This window comes from Cupressus sempervirens, chromosome 9 (genome assembly GCF_028749045.1).
Source record: "Cupressus sempervirens isolate cs-2001-9-10 chromosome 9, ASM2874904v1, whole genome shotgun sequence".
In the NCBI taxonomy this organism is placed as follows: Eukaryota; Viridiplantae; Streptophyta; class Pinopsida; order Cupressales; family Cupressaceae; genus Cupressus; species Cupressus sempervirens.
In genome coordinates this window covers 228,464,731-228,487,339 of record NC_143126.1, presented here as the reverse complement: position 1 = coordinate 228,487,339, position 22,609 = coordinate 228,464,731, and the positions used below count along the sequence as shown (strand labels likewise).

Here is a 22,609-nt window from a genome sequence, read left to right as displayed (position 1 = left end):
CTAAAAAAGGTACATTATAATTATTCGCCTGGAGTCGATTAAATATGTTGGCTTGTAGCACTAAGATTTCAGAGCTCAGATGTGGTGTTAACACCAATTTGAAGATGTGTTAGTAGGTTATTTGAAATATAGTGGCCTTTGTCTAAATCTGGTTCCTTCATCTACCTCATGAGTTAAGTATTACATGTTAAATAAGCCAATTTCAAAATTTGAACAATAGCTAATCATAGCCTTCCATTAAGCTTTGATTTGTTCATCTCTATTCTAACATGATATCTTTATCTGTGCAGAATTCATTTGCTTGAGTCAAGATAAATTATTTTTATCCCTCAAATCTGTCAGCACATGATTTTTTTGTACCTGCTGAGTGTTCGAGTCTTTGGTAATCACTGCCAAAACAATTTGATGCCTTCAGATGTTTATACATAGTTTTCTGAATAATTCCTGATATGGTATCTTCGTTAGCAGATTATGTATTAAATTGCTCAACCTTTTGAATGTACTCACCCTTGTATTCAAACTTTCAACGCTGACTGATCTTACTGTGAACTCCAACACATTGAACTTGGCTCAATGATAAATTCACAATGATCCCCCCCTTTGTTTTATATATATAATATTTCTTTTGTTGTAGTCGCAGCATATTGAATTCATGTATGCATCAACAGGTTTTATTTCACAATAACTTGGCAAGCTTCATACACATGATATAGTGTATTCTCTACAACAATTTATCAACTTTCCAAACCGATGGCATCTCCGTATATTTGGCACTGAGGCTCTTTGACGTCTCCTCCGTTCTTCTAATTTTGCAATCATTCACCGTGCTTGTATACTAGTCGCCTTTGTATGTTCCACTCCTTTCCTGTAGTTGTTATAATAATTCTTCGGTGGTTGTATGATCTATGTTGACCAAACTTCTTGATGCAGTAATCTTTGTTTTCAGAATCAATGCTATTCATTGCTGGCTTATAGCAAGTTTATCAGACTCCTTTCATGACATTAATCTATGTCTTTCCTTTGCATTGGATCTTTGAAACTTGGACGTCATAATGTTATCTTTAGTTGTTCATTACCCACTATGATATGACTCCACTATATACTTCCAAACCAATGGCATCTCTGTATATTTGGCACTGAGGGTCTTTGACATCTCTTTTGTTGTTCTCATTTTTCAATCATTCACCATGCTTGTATACTAGTCGCCTTTGTTTGTTCCACTCCTTTCCTGTAGTTGTTTTTAATAATTCTTCAGTGGCTGTATGATATATGTTGACCAAACTTCTTAATGCAGTAATATTTGTTTTCAGAATCATTACTATTCATTGCTGGTTTATGTCAAGTTTGTCGGGCTCCTTTTCATGGCATTAATCCATGTCTTTCCTTTCCATTGGATCTCTGAAACTTGGACGACATCATGTTATGTTTAGCTGTTCATTACTCACTGCAATATGACTCCACTGTATACTTCCAGCAACCCATGTATAGATAGCAAATACTTATATTTGTCGCATTCTTAACAGGACCAACACTTTGTTCTTAATTTCATTGCCAAAGAACTTGCTGCTTATAATATTCAATGTCTATTATTGACTTCCATAGAAAAAACTATTATTTAGTATTCTACTCTTTGTTTATACAAGTGATTACTTCACTAATAGATATGAACATTGTTAGCCATATATTGCTGATTATGTCTTATCATTTCCTTCTAATTCCTTTCTGTATACTGATTTTGGAAGTGACTCAGATTAATAAGCTTTCTCTTTGTTTCATTAGTAAGTTTCTTATTGTTATCATGTCTTCTTCGCTGCTACTTAGTTCCATGCTTGCTGCTTGATCATTACTGCTGCTCTCTATATCTCTGTTCATATATCTTACTGCTTTTTTCATTAATGATAAAACTTCCAACAATCTTATTGTCCTTTGAATCAGTGACGAATTTCCATCAATCTCCTCCTTTGTCATTGATGGCAACCTCCCAAATATACAATATTGATTATGCAAGGCTCCCCCTTAGTTCGGTGGTCCCCCTTACTCCAATCTCTCCCCCTTTGTCATCAATGGCAAAGGGTCATCAAGGCTAGAAACTAGCTCCCCCTGAACTTATGCTTCTCACAAAATTTTTGGTGTATAGATGAGAGTGATACTATTCCCAATTTCTCCCTTAGGTACTCAAAAGTTTCCTTTGGAAGGGGTTTTGTGAATATATCAGCAATTTTCTCCTTTGGGTTGATGTATTCCAACTTGTCTTGTTTAGTCTTGGAGCCAAACTCATTGGATGTATTGGAGCCAAACTTTGAATCAGAATGCATTATCATATTTCTGCCCTATTGCTTTGGTATTGAAAACTAGGCAAATAAATACAATGTTGGCCTTGTTGGCATTCAAATAATGTGTTTATTGTCTCAAATCCTTTGTAGTACTTATTGGCCACTGAAATTTTATGTTAAGAAACATGGTTCAGCTTAAAAGTGAGATCTAAGCAATCCCCTTTGGAAACTTTTAAATGAAATGAATATTGTTTGGGCCTTGAGAAGTAGTCTTTAGTATTTCTCTCCTGCCTTGTTTACACTGCCTCTGATTGTCTTGGCTAGAAGTCTATGTTGTTTAGACATTCACATTATGTTGTTATTTTCCTTCATGTAACTCAATGTTCCCTTGTTTGATTTGCTCCTAAGATGTAAACAAAATCTGACTATCCTTGAGATTAGAGTATTGATTCTTTCAAAAATTCCTTGAGTGAGTTTTTAGGTTCCCTTCAATATGATGTGAGGTATTGTTATTCGACATTCTTAAAACCTACAAACTTGGGCCATGTTCAATTACACCCCTTAATTGAGAACTTAGGCTACTAATTTTTTCATTATCGTTATATCATTGATCAATGATAAAATCTCATCGTATTGGAATCCAAGATTCAAATGTGATTATTAGAAATTTAAAACCTCTCCCAAAGTTTGAACTAGAATAGGGAAGAAGATGTCAAATGTTGTAATATGCAATTTATGAACTGCGCTAAATCATGACGATGCTCTAGGGCAATGATCATAAATTCATTTTCAGTTGTCATCTTACTATAATATTAAGATCCTACAGGAGGATGCAATTTCATACTCAATTTTTAATAAAATCAATTAAATTAAATAGAAACACTCATTGGATAAGCGATTTTTTAAAATGCTAAGTTTTTGCCAAGCTAATTATTCCAACTATGGTACAACACAACCATGCCACACACTACTGGAGTTATGGGCTGGATTTTGTCATAGTAGGATATTATCCTAGGTTACATTCCTATATGTGTCCTCCGATAGTAGCATTGCAACCCTTTGGACCATTGTAGTAAAGTTGTAAAGCCTTATTGTAGTTAGTTGAAGTAGATTAAAAGAAAGCAAATAATAGTATTAAAGGAGCGTCAAACTACTATTAAGATGCATGTTGCCAAGATGTGAAGTTTTTGTAAAGTGATTTAAGCCGATGTTAGCATTTCCAACTCCTCTATTGGTTCAGTTTTAGTTTCAGATAAACTCATGTTTGCTATTGCTGATATATTTTACTTTTTATGAGTGCATCTATCACAGAGACTTGATGGAGTTAGAGCATTGCTGTATTTGGAAGATATCAATCTATTGACCATAAAATAGTCACATTTCATTTTTATTCTACTTGATGTTTGATTGTTTAACACTATAGAGAATTCTTTATGTGCATTTATTTTCTATAATATCATGTATTGTAGTCCTCACTACTGTGCTATGGAAGGAACCAGAATTTGATGATTTTATTGGTGGTGGCTCTAATGGGAAGAAGAACCAGAAGCTTATTGAAAATAAAAAATTAGTATTGATTATTTGTCCCACATTTGCCATTTGTAATTGGGAAAATGAGTTTCATTCATGGGGAACATTCAATATTGCTATATATCATGGTCCAAATAGAGACCTTGTTCTAGAAAATTTAGAAATCACTGGCACTGAGATAGTTCTAACAAGTTTTGGTACATTCTGTATTCATCGTGAAAACCTGTGTGAAGTGCAGTGGGAAGTTGTAATTGTTGATGAGGCTCATCGTTTGAAGAATGAAAAATATAAGCTCTACAAGGCCTGTAAAAGAGTACAAACAAAGAAATGCTATGGGCTTACAGGGACAATTATGAAAAACAAGATTATGGACTTATTCAATGTTTTTGATTAGACTACTCTTGGATGCTTGGACTCTCATGAACACTTACGAGAATTCAATGATGAGCCTCTCAAACAAGGACAATGCATAAATGCACCTGAACAATTTATACAAATAGCAGAGGAGCATAAACAAGATCAGCTACTTGTTCTACTGAAATACCTATTAAGGAGGAAAAAGGGAGAAACAATTGGGCATCTTATGAGGGGAAAGGAAGATAATGTTATTTTTTGTGCTACGAGTCCCTTCCAAAGGCTTGTTTACAAGAGACTGTTGGAGAGTCCAAAATTTCAGAGTCTTATCTCAAAGGACTTACCTTGCAGCTAAGGAAGCCATCTAACTAAAGTTAATTTTTTGCATAAGACAGTTCCTGATGGGATAATCTAGTCTTATCTTCATCGAAATAATCTAGATGGTTGTGATTCATGTCCTTTTTGCCTTGTACTTCCTTGTCTTGTAAAACAACAACACGTATAGCTGAGATTTGCCTTCTAAAATTCTATTCTTGTACTGGCATCATAGTACTTGAAAATTTATTCTACACAGATTTGCTTTGTAGGTCAGTAACCATTTGGAGTTAATCAAACCAAACCCCAAGGATGATCTAGAAAAACAGAAAATGGACAAAGCATTAGCGGTGGCTATTTTTGATAAGGATGCTGAAATGATTGGTGGCAGTGCTCCAAATGAGATTTTCATGGACCTTAGTGATGCACAACATTGTGGGAAAATGTGGGCTTTAGAAAAGTTAATGACATCTTGGATTCTGCAGGGTGATAAAGTGTTGCTTTTTAGTTACTCTGTCAAGTAATTGAGTTAGAGTTTGAGCTAACAGAATGGTTAACACTTGCCATTTAATGTTAAGAGAGCAATTTCTACTTGAGTGAATTTGAAATAATATATTTGTTCTAATTGATCATTTTAAAAGTAATGGTATCATTGATAATTTGATAACCATTTTATTAGACAATACAATCTATTTATTTTTTACATTTGTATATCTGTACATGATGTACAGGCACACTTCAAGATAGATACTTTTGTACTCTTACAATATAGTATTTAAAAAGCACTTTCACATAATCATTTGTATCCAACAACTTAGGAAACATTATTTAAGCTATTAATTTTCAGTTCTATTACCAACCTTGGCTGGCATTTGAACCTTGTTTTGAGGTGTTTCTGAAAATAAGGTTTTCGGCAATCCAGGTGTGGTTCTTCATGGAGACATTTTTATATGTGCAGTCCCAACAATACTGTCTTTAATATATGGGTTGGGTGTAGGGTGGTTGATGATAGAGTAAAAGGTCTACACTAAAAAATGGTGAGTATTTTTGCCATTTTTCCAATATCACATTGATTACATATCATCTTCAAATAGGTTATTTGTTCTATGGCTCTTCTAATGTGTCAGTGCTTTTACTATTCCCTTTTGTCACGAATTTTGATGGCTCGATTGAGGGTCAAATGGCCAATCATCATGTGCTCAACTAGTTTAGGTTGCATATACACAATTATAATGGTGAAGTAAAATTTTACATTAAAAAAGTTAATATTGAATTTTCTTATAGATTTTTCATTTTGGTGAAATATAGACACCTGTAACTGGTTAAGAGAAAATGCACCCAACTCCAAAATTTGGTAATAACTCAACACTTTGTCATATCAAAAAAATTGGAAGAAATACATATACTCTAGTTGTTTAGACACTCTTGATACCTAAGTTAACTTTTAGACATTTCCTTATCAGACACTTGCAAGTAGAAGTCATTTCCTTGCAATTTTGTCAAACTTGGCCAATTTCTTTCTTTTAAAACTAATGACCATTTTCTCAAAGATCCAAGGGTCCCTAACTTGTACTGATGATTTCTCTACTATATTGATGTCTGTTATAGGAGAGGAGAATGTCTTGACATGATGAAGAGATTCATCTTCTAGATGTTCCAATTTGTTGGTGCCTACTTATCTAGCGGTTCTAGTCAATTCAGGAATGAAGACCAATATGATCCAAATGTATACAATATGTCTTTATATTTGTTATGTAATTTTTATTTGGCACACGTACAAGGTTGATGATGACACATGCCTCTTAAACTTGATTTTTAAACTCTAGGTCTTCTCTGTAGAATTGGAGATGGTGGGAGAAGGCATGGTGCTCTTGTAGCCCTTGGCTCTAATCCAGTAGTCATGGAAGAAGCTATGATCACAGCTCCCTCTACATCAGTTATTCTTGGCCAAAAAATAGGGCTAAGTATTGGCTGAAGAAATTATTCTGTAAAAGAAAGTGACTTAGCAAATGGACTTAGTAAAATTATACTTTTCTTATAAATATAATAATATCTCGGTAATGCACTATCTGGTTTTTCTATCCTTGCCACTGACTGTGAAATCACTTAATATGTAAACTTGTAGAGTTTAAATCAATGTTTTCAATTTTCTCCTTGGAGTCCCTGGGTCCGAGTATGATTTGAACAGGGTACTAGTTCTGAATTAATTTGCTGAGAGATATATCTAGGTTTCTCTTTTCTACCTACATGTTTGTCCTAGATAGTTACTGGTGAATTGTGGACAAATTTAGGCAAATTAGCACTAGTTTTAAAATCTGAGGCAAGTTGGTGAGCGTGTTTAATTTATTTTTGGGCTTTGGCCTTGACTCACTAGGTTGCTAGTTTGTGTTCATCTAAGGTGAAATTGAATCAATACTCCTTCCACATACACGTAGAGTTTTTTTGTGGGTACTTAGAAAATTTTTAGTTAATGGTTTTTTCATTGCTATTGTTAAGAGTAAGATGATGAATTTTGTAATTCTATTTAAGCATACCATGAAGAGCCTTACCAAATTATTTCAAAATAGGTGTTATGAAGCCCTTTCGGAAAAATAGGTATTTACTATGAACCAATATTTACTAGTTTGCGCGTGGGTGTTAGGGTTAAGTACGGGGATTTCAGCAAAAAAATTGGGTGTTGGATTTGTCCATACAAAAAAGATATAAAAAGTAAACAATGTCACCATAAGACTTAACTACTTCTTCAATGCTAATTAGTCAGACTCGAATGTCTTCAAAAACTTTCATTTTCAATATTAAAATAATAGTGTCAGCATCATATGGGTCTTCAAATTAGATGTTGGCAGATTAAAAGAATCACAAGTACTTTCACTAAAAGAATGCTTGCTATCAACATTAACTTCCTTTCAGAAGGCAGCAGAAATAAAATAGTAATATCATGCAAGATTGGGCTGAATTGGCTCCCCTCTCAAAAAGGCATGTAAAAAATGTGGAAAATTCTATTGTGACATTTTGAAGAATTGCCTGGCATAGTTGATTGGTAAAAAAGGAGAGGTGTTCAGGAGGGAGTTGAGTTGGCTTCACCTCAAGAAGGGCAGGTAAGAAATGTTGAATGTTCTGCTGCTATTGTTCACGGGATTGCTTGGCATAGGTTTCTGTACAAACCTCAAGCCTTGATGATTCTTCTCTCCTTGCTCTTCAATTTTATCTTAGGAAGAAGGAATTATCTTATATTTCTAGCAATTCTTTCAATTCTTTGGATTTATATTTTCTGGTGTATCATCTATTATGCCAGGTATATTAGAAATTATTTGATACATGTTTCTGTATACAGTAAGTTGTTCTACCTATATGTTTTGGGTGATCCTCTATCTTCTAGTAGTATTTCTTGAAGGCTTGTTCAGGAATGTTCAATTTCTTTTAACATGATTTTCCTCAATCTAATCCTCTCTTGTATTTGCATCTAATATTTGAACTCTACATTTTTTGAAACAAAAGAAAGCGGCTGAAATTTCCTTTTTGCATGATAAAGTGCTTTCTCTTTGAATGTTGTGAATGTTTGAATCTCTTTTAAATGCAATTCATAAAGTGCTTTTAAAAATAATATAATTTGTAGTCTCTCAAAGACAAAACCTTCAAATTGAATATCATTCATTGGTATCTTAATATTCTAGCTTACTCTGAAATAAAGGTATGGTAAAATGATTGAATACTTAACAAAATGCCTGGAAAGCACAATTCTCAAAATTTATTAATTAAGTTTTATCTTAAAAGAAACATTTTATTTTTTCTATTGTCTTCCCATCGGCATACATTTTCATCATCTTCTTCTCCGCCTTTATGTACACAAACATCTTTGGATGAATTATCAGCATTTAAAGTTTTTAATCTGTTGAATTCAGTCTGAAGAGTATGGACTATTAAAAGTACTTTCTTTTGTTGAATTTAGTCTGAATAGTATGGACTATTAAAAGTACTTTCTTTTGGGTGGTATCACTGACATGATTTTCACCATGCAGGATGTTAGATATCCTAGAGAAGTTTAACAACTCTACAGCATTATGTTGCACATACACATGTTCCAACTCCCTATACTTTTATATGGTTTTCTTCTTTCGATTTTTTCAAAGAGCTGCAGCTATATTTTAATACATACCAGTGGAAAAGATTTGATAATACAGTCATTAATTGTGATACCGATAATGGCACTATACATATGGTGATTGTATGTATTTGTAATTGCTAATACTAAATTGTGATACAGGATGTATCTACTAGAATGTCTGTTGGAACAGAATACATGGATAGTTGTAATTGTTTGGCTTACCACTTTTAGTCCAGGAGCTATGAAGCTGTAAACTTAATACTATAAAATTCTCCCATAATTTTCAGCTGGGAATGGATATCTCCAAATATGGATAATATAAAAATAACAAATTGCTCTCTAATTTAATGGTGAGTGTATTCAACTTTGAGTTTCTTTGACAAACTGAGGTTTTTTGTTTATGCTTGCTTCAGATTTTCTACTGAGTAATCTATTTGTATGTTGGATAATGTTGAGCTGCTTCTCACGCAAAATTTATATTGCTCCCTATTTATTTCATGCTTCATTTAAATGCTGAAATCTATGAACAGCTCCTAACTTGTGTGCTCAGCTCAACTAATCCATTTCAATAAAGAACTGCATTAGAGTCAAAAAATTGGTCACCTCTGTAAAACTTGAACAGATTGCACCACATGCATGCTATTTTTTGGTTTCCTTTAACCCTAAGAAAATATCAGCAAATAGAAGCATATGTTAGTTTTAAAATTAATTCAAAACGAAATCTTGTCTAAGGACATTCAAAACCCAAACTGCCCTTTTCTGCTAAAAAGCTATTGAAATGTAGTCATTGAGAGTATTAATTTATCCAGGAGAATCAACTTTCTAAGAAGCTAAACTAACTCAAATAGTTCAATAAATACAACTTGAAGCTTAGCAACTTAAAATCATTTATATGGAAGTAGGGAACTAAAAGAGAGCTCGCGCAGGGTTAATCAGCGAGATTCTTAAGATAGGTATAAAGCATCAACCAAAGTCACATTTGTCAACATCAAGAAAACTCGTTCCTTAGTTTCACATTATTCAGAGTTGGTGTAATTAATTTTTTTTACTTGTGAGATAATTAATTTTAGCGTGAATTCATCTTATTCACCCCCAATCCTTACATTTAAGAACAGGGAAAAATGCGAGCATCTCCAGAATATACTCTTATCTCCTTGTTTTGTATTTCATAAAGTATTCCAAGTGTCTTTGACTGGCAGGCATTTTAATCGGGTTTAACTCTTCCCCAATGCATTTTGAAAACACCATTCCCAATCCTTGAGATGCACTCCTAGGAAATTGTATGGTAATTCTATGTACTAACATGCATATCAAATAAATATTGGACATGACATTTGGTTGAACTGTAAGGAAATTGGATAGATATTTCATGTGTAGAATAAATAACCGAGTCTACAAGACTATTGGGAGCCCTACCTCTCTTCCTCTCAATTTCAAATTGAAATAGCTGTTTAAGTTAGCTCTGTGTATCAGACAATATTTGTATTCCTGCAAGAGATAATTTCAGACAAGGGTTTCATTGCGTGACTGGGCTGTACCAATTAATGGGGATTTTATACAATTGGAACTTTATACTTTTTGGTTTACCATAGGTGTGCATGTCTGTCGTGAGTTTAGTTGATAATTTTATTTTTTCTCTACTGATGAGTAATAGTTTGTGCATGACTATTTTTCTCCCTGAATAGTTATGAGAATTGACTCTGTACAGGATGTGAAAAATACCTAACAGCCTACTGTCCTGGTTAATGAAACTTGTTAGTGGCTTTTCTTACTTGGAATCAGGGTTAATTTTTGTGGCTGCTAAATTATTGGTGTCAGCTGTAAGCTTGTTGGACATGTGTCTAATGGAAAGATTACTATTTTATTTCTTTACAGTCAACGAAAGGTCACTATTTCATTGGGCTGAAAATTCTCAATCAAATTGTTGCAGAGATGAATCAGGTATGTGTTGTTCGCTAAAATGATTGTCCAATAATTTGTGTGTTGCTTTTCTTAGAGAGGATTATCATTGAAGATTTCAATGGACTGTTGTATCTTATCCACCAAGCAAATATGGCATGCTTGTGGAAGTGAAATGTGAGAAATATCTATTACTTTCACTAGGCGTTTTATATGATTTTATTTCTTCACTTCTAAATATCCCTGATCTATACTGCGCATATGATTATTCCTCGAGATGAAAATTTATATAAGCATTTTAGCTTTCGCATCTTTAGTTGGCGACATCTTATTACTTTGTTTCAGCCCATAAAAATATTCTCAATATATCTGCCTTGTTGCCATATGGTGCACATCCCCAACAAGGAAACTCAAAATAGATAGATAAGACAAGAGAAAACATGTGGTATCATTCAAATTTTCATTTTGGTATCACGTTGAGGAAGAACAGATTGGGAGGTGAGTCGGCAGTCTGTACCATCATCAGGAAGAGTGGAAAACGTGGCTCTGCTGCAAGTCGGGTCACTGAAAGTGCTGTAATCAACCGGGTCTATTGTCAACTCTCCATTCCTCCATGTATTTGCGTATATATAATGTTGAAAATTATACTATGCTAACAGACTGAAATCAAACTGTTATAAATTCTGGGCTATTGTGAAGCATTAATATTGAGTGATGAATAAAATTACCCTAGTTCTGAGTTGTGTCACTAACAGTGTCACTGACTGATATTGATTGAAGATCCTAACATTTTGGTATTATTATATGAAAGAGTGAGAATATCTTGTTTCAGTTCCAAGCACTTCTAGTTACATTACAAGTTTTTGACTAAATTCCATCAGTCTGTTGTTCTATTGTTGTTCGTTTGGGTCAGAGATTATTACATATTTAATTACTTTGATTGACAAGTTAACCATGTTAGTGAACAGTTAAATATTATGATTGATTTTAAAATTATTTGTGTATAGTATATATATTTACATTATTTTGTATTTTCATGTATTATAATTTAACTATTATGCTGTTAAATCTTCCTTCTTAACAAGGGAGTTTGTTAGGCATTACTGTGTAATTTACTTTGATTTAGATATAAAAAATTTGGACTTGTTTCTTTTTCATTATGTTTGTTTCATTCCATGATAATTTTATGCTTGAGTAATATGAATGCCAGTTTCAGTTCTTATATCTGCCTATTTTTATCTAACTATGGTTGTTTATGTTTGTTATGTCAGCCAAAATCTAGGATTTCCCTTGACACATCATCAAAGAATTGCTTGCTCTTTCAGGGACTTGGCCCTTTTCCAATTTTTTCAAATCTCTATAACTTCATTACAACAATTTAAAAATGATAGTATGTTCCTTCCTTAGATTGTCATTTTTAGAACCTTAATATGTTATCCTACATGTCTTACATTATTTTTGTAGAGGAAACCTTGTATAGTGATAAAGATTCTATTTGTCTTTTGCTCCATTGAAAATTCTCTTTTGTAATCAACACTTTACTTGTTTTATAGTTGATAAGAAGCTTGAGGAACAAGAACTTTCTCTTGCGTTGAAATGCTTATCATTTGATTTTGTTGGGACATCTTTGGATGAAAGTTCTGAAGATCTTTGCATTGTATAGGTACCAATTCTGAATTTATGAAAGAAATACTATTGTGTTTGGGAAACTCTTTTCTATAGAATTTGATATTAATTTTAGGCAAATTGTTTGTGAGTTGGAATCTCTAGTAAATGGTTGCTCTAAATTAGTAAATTGTTTTGCTTGTATTGAACCAGATTCCTTCCTCTTGGAGGCCAATTTTGGATGACTCATCGACTCTGCAGCTATTTTTTTGACTATTATGCCATTTCAAAGCCTCCTTTATCAAAGGAGTTATGTGCTCTTAGTATATAAGTTGTTTTATTATTGAAGTAAATTTTTTATTTGTTCTTAATTCACAATTTGATATATTTTCCAAATTTTGTGTTTACTTATTTCTTCAACTTAAGCATCTACTTGTTTACTTTTCGTAGAGTAGACCTCCACCTTGGGTGGTTGGCCTACCATAACTTTTGTGTAAAGATATAGTGGATATGTGCTTCCTTCTTAAAGCGACAGCCATATTAAACTTGAAAAATAGTTGGTAAACTCAAATTGATCTTAGGATTGACATTCCATCTATTTATGATATGTTAAGAAATACATGTCGCTAATGCAAAACAGTATTGGAGTACATGCTTAATTTTCTATATGTGGCGCATTAAACTTTGAAGTGTAAGCTACGAATCTAGTCCAGGAAATTCACAATGGATGCAACCCCAAGAAAACATAGATACATTTTTTTTTGTGCATTAAAAATAAGGACGCATCAAGATCCATCCTTTCCTTTGTTCAATATATACACCAGTCTTTCTTTTGCAAAATCTGCAAAATATCTTTGGCTGGGATATCCTTATTCTATGCTTTTAATTGAGGTATAATTCTCTTAGCTTTGTTTTTTCTTTCAAATATAACACGACTTGCTTAATCTCTTAATATTTTACTTTATGAGGACCATTTCTCATTATTCCACAAAGTTTTGGAATGAGGGACCAAGTTTCAAGGATGGGGGGTACTAGGACCATAAGTTTCAAAATCATGGTGCAAACATGATATTGCACTTGAAATGTCAGTTAAAATAATTGTAAGAAATAACGATCCGAGTCTATTCCCAATATGAGAATGGTCTCATCAATATTTTTCATTAGTGATACCAATACCTCATATTTACAAAGAGTTAACCGTTATCCAAAGAGCTCATCTCTATCAGCTAATGACTCAATGGCAACACAATAGCTCTAAACCTTTGACAACGGCATTTGATAAGACTATGGAAAGATACATAGCCTCAGAAATGACAACATTGACCCTATTTAATATCTATTTCTCATCCCATAGCTTCTATATTTCTAGGTCATGTCATATTGAATTGGCTCTAAGGGTGAAGCTTGTCTAAGATAAGTCAACCATATGCTTGTATTCATTTTCATCTTTAGTTTTTCCTTGAGATGTTTTATGTGTTGCTACCATTACAAAAGCCTTCTCTCCAAATGAAAGAGTTGAGCAAGACCTATTAGAAACTAAAACAAGAAATGGGTATTTTTTTATGCAGCAAATACATGCATTGCTAAATCAATTGAAATTGGGGATGGATGTAGAGTTGTGTTTAAGAAAAACCCACAAAGAAGAAAGTGCAAGGCCAGAAGAAGCATCCGGCAACCTATTTCCTCCTAGGGCTGTACATGTAATAGTTAAAGAGGATGCAATGCTACCCCTAATTGGACATTGAAGAATTGCCTAGTCCATAGCCCTTAAATAAACAATGTTGACCAAGTTGAGATTAGAAACCTTATTAAACACACTTTCACTTATTTTTTCTACTTCAACTTCTACATCAACACTCACATAGTGGATAGGAGCCCACAACAAAGATGAAGACTATCAGTTGGTGGTGCAAGTTAATCAGTGATGAAGTGGACAATGAAGAAGTGTTGCCTCCACAACCCTTATAACCATAATGTCAACTTTGTCGAGATTAGAAACCTTATATTAATTGGTGGCTTTGACCCTAAAAATTAGTTGCATCTACATCACTCACATAGTCAATGGTGCCCTATGCATAAATGTCCATTTGTTCCATGTTGTATTAAGCAATTGTTTCTTATCCAAGCCATTTAATTTGCAACCTTTTAAATCTCTACAAAGGTAAAGTTGGAGTAGGAGAAATTTTCTTCTCAAAGATATCATCTGATTGTAAAGCGTTCATTCCATTATCTGTTGAACTATATATGTCTTGTTTGTTGAATAGATAATAGAATAGACACTTTACAATCAGAGGACACCTTTGAAAAGAAAAATGTTTCTGCTCCAATTTTATATTTGTAGAGATTTAGAAGGTTGCAAATTAAATTGCTTGGATAAGAAGGAATTGCTTGATACAACGTAGAAAACAAATTCGACCAAACATTGTTGGAAATTTTGACCAATGCTTGTTAGTTTTCTAGCAAGCATTGGTCAAAATTTCCACCAACTAAAATTATTTTCAACCAACCAAAATTGTTTTCAACCAACCATAGGTGGATTTTCACCAATGCTAAAAAAATTTGACCAAACATTGGTGGAAATTTTTACCAATGCCTATTAGTTTTCTACCAAGTATTGGTCAAAATTTTCACCAATAAAAAAAATTGATGAATGGATTGATCAAAATTTTGACCAACATTGGCAAATTAGGACCACAAAAAATTTAAAAAATTCGACAAATTTATTGGTCAAAATTTTTACGAGAAAAGCTTTGATAAACATCTTGGTAAAAATTTTGACCAACCTGGGTGGAAATTTAAACCAAAATTGGTCAAAATTTGAGCTCAAATTTACTAGTGTTAGTCAAAAAGAGGGCTAAGGTATCCCCTTGCTGGGATGCATCTTGTTCTTGGCCATCCATGTGGTTGGTGTTACCATCCAAATTTATTACTTGGATAGGGGAAGATGCCTTGGCCATTTATTTTTCTTGTTCTTTCCATTTGTCCTTGTCTCCCTCCTTTTGGCTAACTTTCCTAGTGTTTGGAATAGAGTCACCTTCGTAGGTAGGAGTGATTGGAACATTCTTCTTTAGGGGTTGGTCTCCACCTTGAAGAATCAGCCTGTATATGTTGAAGTAGTATTTGTGGTGGTCGAGCTGCAATAGTTGACTTGGTGGCTCCAGAAGATACTCCACCCATAGAACTAGTGCTTCCGGTCTTCTTCTTCCTCGTATGGGTCCACTCCACCCACTGATTTGTTCTTTCTATTATTTTAATACTCCTCAAAAGTTCTTTGCAACTACAGGCGTGGGTAGAAATCATATAATTTAGTATGCTCATTGTAGTTCTGGATGCAGGCCAGGCCACAAGTGGTGAGTAGCCAAGTCATAAATTTGATAGGATGACATGTAAAATTGCTTAAATTCTCTAGCTGAATTCAACCATGAGGTGAGGTCAAAAAAAAAATCTGTGCCAAGTAAATATGCATATCCTCAGCATATATAGCTTGAAATAGGAAGAAATGGTGCTATATGAACTGCGAGATCTCATGTTTTCCTTTTAGTCTAAGGAGAAGAGCAAGGATATCCACTATGTCTCTTTTCAAAATTATGCCAAACAAGGTCTTGGGCATTTCACTCTTCTTTCAGTGAGTAGTCTTGAACCATGTGCTCTATATGTCGTCCCATCTTCTTCTCACTGAAAATAAACACAAAAGAGCTAAAATCAACATCACAGTACTACTCTTTCATGGGAATGTTGAACACAGACTACATCTATGTCTTGTTGATTGAGATGAGGATAGATTAGTTAGGGAAATAAATATGCTTTTTTTCCATGTTGTATCTCTCAATACATTCCCTTACAAGATCAACTAGATGTACTGCCATTGGAAGACTAGCTGTCTCAACTAGTTTTCTCTCTTTAAACTTTCGATTCATTAGGTGAATAGGTTTAGAATTGAGTCCTCTATGGAGATCACCCAAATCGTAGAATTTGAAAGATGTGTTTGTTAGTTCTTTTAATTCACTCTCTAGGCCTATTAGCTTATTATTACTAGTAGCTTTGATTGCCATTTTCTATGATTGCACAGGATATAGTTCTTGATAAATAGTCATTTTAATACACTTGAATAAATGAATTGCAAGAAATTCTAATGAAATAGGTATATGAATTGCCCAATGTTGGCACCACAAAAAGGAAATTATGTCTGGCCAAAAGTTATAATGACAAGATTTACATTTAATTCTATGATAAATGACTTGTTAACTTTCCATTCTCTTGCACATAAGAATTCAAATTCTCGGATTCTCTATTACTTTACTTTGGGTAAAGTCATATTGCCAAATATCACTTAAAAAAATAAGTCTTTAAGTTCTATGGGGGTGAAGGAGAAACTTATTTTTTCCACAAGCCAACCTTCCTTCTATTCATAATCTCAGCATGAGGAGTAATCCTTTGTTTGCTTCCACACTTCATTCTTTCACTTTCTAGCTTAAGCATTTAACACTGCATTTCCTTTATCTCAGAGTCACATTCTCACTACTGACTTCTCTAAAGTGTCTTTCAAGAATCTTTGAAGAATATCCATACCTTGAAGTCACTTTTGTTTCTATTTCCAAAGCCTTTAGATAAGTAACCTTTTTCATTACCTTGAGATAGAAACCCCTTTCTTAGCAACACTTCCCTAACTAGAGTACAACTAACAAACTTTACCCTTAACCTCAATCTGATGGCTTTAAAGCTAGGTCTCGAGCATGCCTCATTGATGAAAAGCTCACAAAAATTATTTCAACATTGTGCCTTTGCTTCTTGTATGTAAATCCTTGGGTATCTCACAAATCATTTTGGCCTTGAATGCTAAACAAAACATGTTCGCTTCCATTAGTCAATAGCGAAAAACTCATAGATCTAGTCTTTTCCTTCTGAATGTAGAATCTGCCTCTACAACATGAATGAGATTCTTCTTAGCATTGGTTCTCTTCCTCGTGGATCTTTTCATCATGATATATGAGTATGCACAACTTGTTAATCATTTACATGGCCTCATTCTTCAGATACACACTTAATTTTGTTCGCTGAAGGGAAGACTAGCTCCATTGCTCAGAATCTATAAGAAAATGAATAATGGGGCAAGATAGGAAATGATAGAACATGGATAGCTTACTTCTCATTGAGAGGATGAAAGAACACATCCTAACCATACCTAGATCACCTAGACTCTATGCACATTAGAAAAATAGAAACACAACATAGAAGAAAAAGATATAGGTAATGCAAGGGAGATCTAGAAACACAGAAAGTGAGGGACTTGGGGAAGATGAGAAGTAAGTAACCTAAAGGATACTTAGACATCACCCTGAAGACAAACTCAATTATATACCAATAATTTCAAGCTTTTAAGGGAAAGACTAAAACTTGGCAACAACTCTCCAATGCTAGTCAGCTAACAATGAACAAATCTATTCCTACTACACTACACTCATCTAAAATATTATTTCTTGCTTACCATTAAAAGCTAAATTTAAGCTTGAGGGAAAAATAAAATCCTTAATCTAGCAAGGAAACTCCCAAAAATAGAAGCTCATCCTCATTAAATGGGATAACATCTATAAACCTATTTGGAATGGTGGTGTAGGTATTAGAAAGCTCACATGGAAACACAAATCCTTTGGAGTCAAACTACTATGGAGACTCCCCAAGGAGTAAAATAAGAAGTGGGTCAAATTTAGTTTCCACAAATATCCATCTCCAAGTGATTCCTTGAGTATATTGAGAACAGAATCTTCCCCCAGAGGCTCTCAAGTTTGGAACTTGATGATAGATAAAAGACCCTTGATTGTGAATAATTTGTCAATACATTTCATTTTGATCCTATATGCACATTGAATAAGAAAAACATGTTGAATGAGTAGAGAAGTGTAATGACCCCTACCAATAGGCCACTAAAATCCTCTAATGTTGAACTAAGAAATTTTTTCAAACACTTCACATACAAGGGTAATATGACTTATATAGTATTTTAGTTTTCTTTAATGACTCTTTCTTCAATCATAATTTTTTGCAAGAAGACTCAAAATTGACTAAACAATGACCTAACATGAATGTGCAACTTATTTTGACAATATTCAATGCAAATATGTCACTAAGACTACTTGCAATATGTTGCTACAGCAAATAGTAATTATGACAAACACCTTGGATGCAACCTATGGTGGTGTTAATGCACTTAGAGCCAATTGGCATTAATACAAACATTTGGTATGTAAAATTATAACATTATTTATGCCAAAAAGAGAACCTACAACCAATTGACATTTTGTCAAACAATTGGCATGGAAACTAATAAGCTGATCATGAATGATAAATACATATTCAATTACAACTATATCACACCAGCAACTTATGTCTCCTTTATTTCACATATCAACTACAATGCTAGTATGAAATGGCCAAGACTCTTGGCTTACATTTGCAAGAATAATGCTTAAATCTGATACAAACTTTCATCTACAGCCTTACCTTCTAATATGCATCTAAATGATAAGAAAAATGCATGAAATATCTAAAGGAACCTAATTATAGATGGCTGTAATAATTTTTAGTAATGTTGCCTTTTCACTTTGCTTTTTCGGATCTTCTTTTTCTCTTTGTCTTTTCAGATCTGCTTTTTTGGATTGCTTTTTTGGATCTACTTTTTCGGACTACTTTTTTAGACCACTTTTTTGTATCTATTTTTTTTCTCTTGCAACAAAAAGCTCAAACCCTCAAGTAAGTTTGAGTATACAAATTAAGCTCACCTTGAAATGGCTGAGTGCCACTTGCAAAGGGCAACCCTCCAGAGGATCTTTCACCTCCTAAGTTATGCAATCACTTGGGAGGTATCATTCTCAATGATTAAGCTGAATACTTGCAGGCATTCAAGCTCCACAAATGCCAAAGTAGACACAATAGAGAAAATAAACTTGGATGATAGACAATGAGCCCTCCATGCCTATATATTCTTTTTCTCCACTTTCTCTAGAAACTTCTAGGACATTCTTTTATTTTATCTATGAAGTGACTTTATAAAACATTTTATAATTCAAGTCACTTTATTAAATTAATTAAATATAAAGTTATCTTTTAATATTTATTTATTTGATAACTTTATAAATAATTAACTCAATACCACTTATTTAATTAACTAAAATAATTAATTAGTCATCCTCATAAATATTCATTGTTTTGGACAACTTAATTAATTTAATTAATTAATTCAAATTACCTACAAAATTGGGACATGACAATTCGCCCTTCCTGAAATTGCTTGTCCCCATGCAATGGCTAAACAATAAACCAATCAATCCACCTGGATCCCAAATGTAGTCATGAACTATACTATTGTCAATCAACGCAGGCTCTTGCAATATCCTCTGCAACATAACCAAGAAGAATCCATGAATGAAGGTTGAATCATTTCTCAATTGAACTTCAAATCCACTACTGCCATAGTCAAAAACCCACAAGACATAAACATCCAAAATATCAGAACCCAAGTAGAGTGGACATCCCAAATTGCCAACATAGTAAATACCATCAACGCATCCCACTGACCTATGTGGGATGTACAATCCAAATTTTTCATAATGGTGAACAGTCCCGAATGAAACTGCAACAAGTATGGAGAATCCATATACTATACACCTACTGTAATCAACACAACTCTGCAAATCATCGGCCACTGTCTCATAACTATAACTCCCATGCACCACTAAAGGTGAGTATACATCACAAGATAAACAACATCACTAGTCTCTATGCCATCCATAGTAGAGACCACCACCATGTCAGGCATACCAAAAAATTCTACTGCAACACCCAATTCAATTGAACTTGAAACCTGTGGAAGAGAACCCGATATGCCAATTCTAGTATTAAAGATGGATGCATCCCCATCTCCACTATCTCTAAAAATATCGACCATGGACATCCTCAAATCACCAAACATCACAATATGTTGCTATATAGAATCTGGTAAAGAATATAGTTTCTCTAACTCCATGGTCACCTTAGCCAAATGAAATTATGATGCCTCAAGAGCCAACTATGTACTCTCAAGAATCTCAAAAGTCACCATGAGCTACTGAGTAAGCTCACTCACCTCATCTTCCTTGACCAATAATGTGTCATATGTTGTACTACCCCACACCATAAGATAATCTTTGTTAGCTACCAACTACATATAATTTTGTCTCAGAATCTAGATAGCATCCCATAAAGAGTGGATCTTTGTCAAGAAAAGGTATCTGCCTCCCTGCTCATCATTAGTAGGAGAACCCCATCCATAAACTGCTAACAATTGTTGAGTAGCATTGAAATGCTGGGAAGTGATAGCAATATCTCACTCACTAACTCTCAACTGAATAGACACATTATGGCACTGGCTAGACTATCTCCTACAATCCTCCTGTGATGCACTATCCAAAGGAGTATCCTCAAAGTTACTAGTTTCTAGAGTATTACCATCCATATCCTGTGAATCAACTCTAAAGCTTATATCAACATACAAAGTATCAAAAACTATACCACCACTATCCAACTCCTTTGTACCAAAAGAAATTTCCAAGGAAACTAAGTCCTCAAAGCTGCCCACTACATCCTCCTGGATGTCATTAATGCCAGTATGATCCTAGGACTCATCTGTTCATACCGCCAAATATGAAAGATCACCAACACATTCTAGCAAGAATAGTCAACTAGATATATGAACAAAGCCCAACATTGATGTATAAAAACTAATACCAACATTAGACAAGCTGTTGGCACAAGAAAAAACAACATCAGGCAATCTGCTAATCAAATCCATGATAGCAGCCAAACAATCACTGCTACCAAAAAATGATAAAGATCTCTAGTCAACTGAATCCCAAATGCCAATATAACAATCTTGAGTCCATATTCATAAACTAGAATCAGCTGGTAATACCTGAGTAATATGGCTAATACCAACTAACTGCACATACTTTTCTAACACTATCCCTATATCCTGGATGTGAATGCAAGACAAACTCACAACATTATCAACGACCAGATATGATCTGCCCACCGCAGAAAGTTGTGTCTTAGGTGTGCAAGATGAAACTAAACTCAACTCCATATCAGGCTCACTCCCATGTTTCTCCAAGTCTTGTAATGCCAATGGAGTATTCACCAAAGAAGCTCAAGTTTCCTCAAGCTCACAAGAAAGCCTATCAACTTCCTCCTCCTTCCTCCTCAAGGCATCTAAATAATCTCCAGCAAGGCTAAGAAGATGGTCACGATCTGATAGAAGATGTAAATAACTCAACTTCAGCATTCCCATTCCTTCCCTAATCATTTGTAAGTCAACACAAGTAGACTCTACCTGAACTCCCTTATGTTTGCCATATAACTAAATCACCCAAATGTGATCCTCTATCATACCCCACATCATATCATGATGAGATAATGAAGTCACAATACTATCTTTGCTCACCTTCAGCTGGCTAGATAAATCATGCAAAGTACTACCAGCCTCAACCTCATGTGAAGAAGCATCCAGATGTGCCTGGTACTCCCTCTCAACAAATTTCATGTATACTCAATGTTTTCTCATCTTTACCAGGTATCTCACCATTGTGCACAACATCCTCAAAATCATCATTTGAACCCTCTATGCTATAGTCACTACCTATCATAACCAAACCATCCTGAGAACCTATGACATCACCCTCTGGCGACTTGTATACACCTATCTCAACTTGAGTATCAAGTTGACAGTTACTATCAATCTACATAATATCCTTCACCACCTCCTTCTGTGGTGGAGTAGAATCTGAGACCTCATCCTACCGTAATCTAAATTCTCAAACTCCTCATGCAAGTTCCTTGTAATTGTATCATCTACCCAATTAGAAGATCTACCAAATAGAAATCTACTCAACTTGTCGGTGACCTTTTGCAACTCACCATGTTTATCTACCTGCTTTTGCATGGCAACTCTATAGTTTAGGTACCTATCAAATGTCCATCTGTCCTGTACAAATGTTGGTAATGAATTTCACTTATTCTTTGCTTGTCAGAGTTCATCTACAATATCTATTACCATAGCATTAGGTGTGAGTGCTGAAGTTTCATCCCTAAATGTAGGATGTGTGGGTTTGTCAGCTATCTCAAACTGTGTCCTTTGCCCATGTTGTGATCCTACTATGCTCCTATCATCCTGGTCATTATTATGATTATTTCTCCTATTTTCCATAATCAAATATTGCATCATAGCCATCATTGCATGTGTACTTGCCTCTATTGACTATAGAAGCCTATCTTGATGTTGTAAAGCCTCATCATCTCTCATAATTTGTCATGAGCCCAAATTAAAAGGATATATGAATATCAAAATAACATAATATATAATGATAATAATTAAAAATAATAATATTAAAGTAAAATATATTATAATCTACTATGCAATAATGATATATTTGACAATATAAAAAATAAAACAATATATAAGTTATAGCATAATTGTAATGTTACCTATTATATTACAATT

The 22,609-nt window shown here is 34.0% G+C and overlaps 1 pseudogene; it reads left to right on the top strand.

Moving 5' to 3' along the window:
* Nucleotides 1-22,609, top strand: part of LOC149538332 (switch 2-like) — a 59,522-nt pseudogene that overhangs the window by 34,278 nt on the left and 2,635 nt on the right.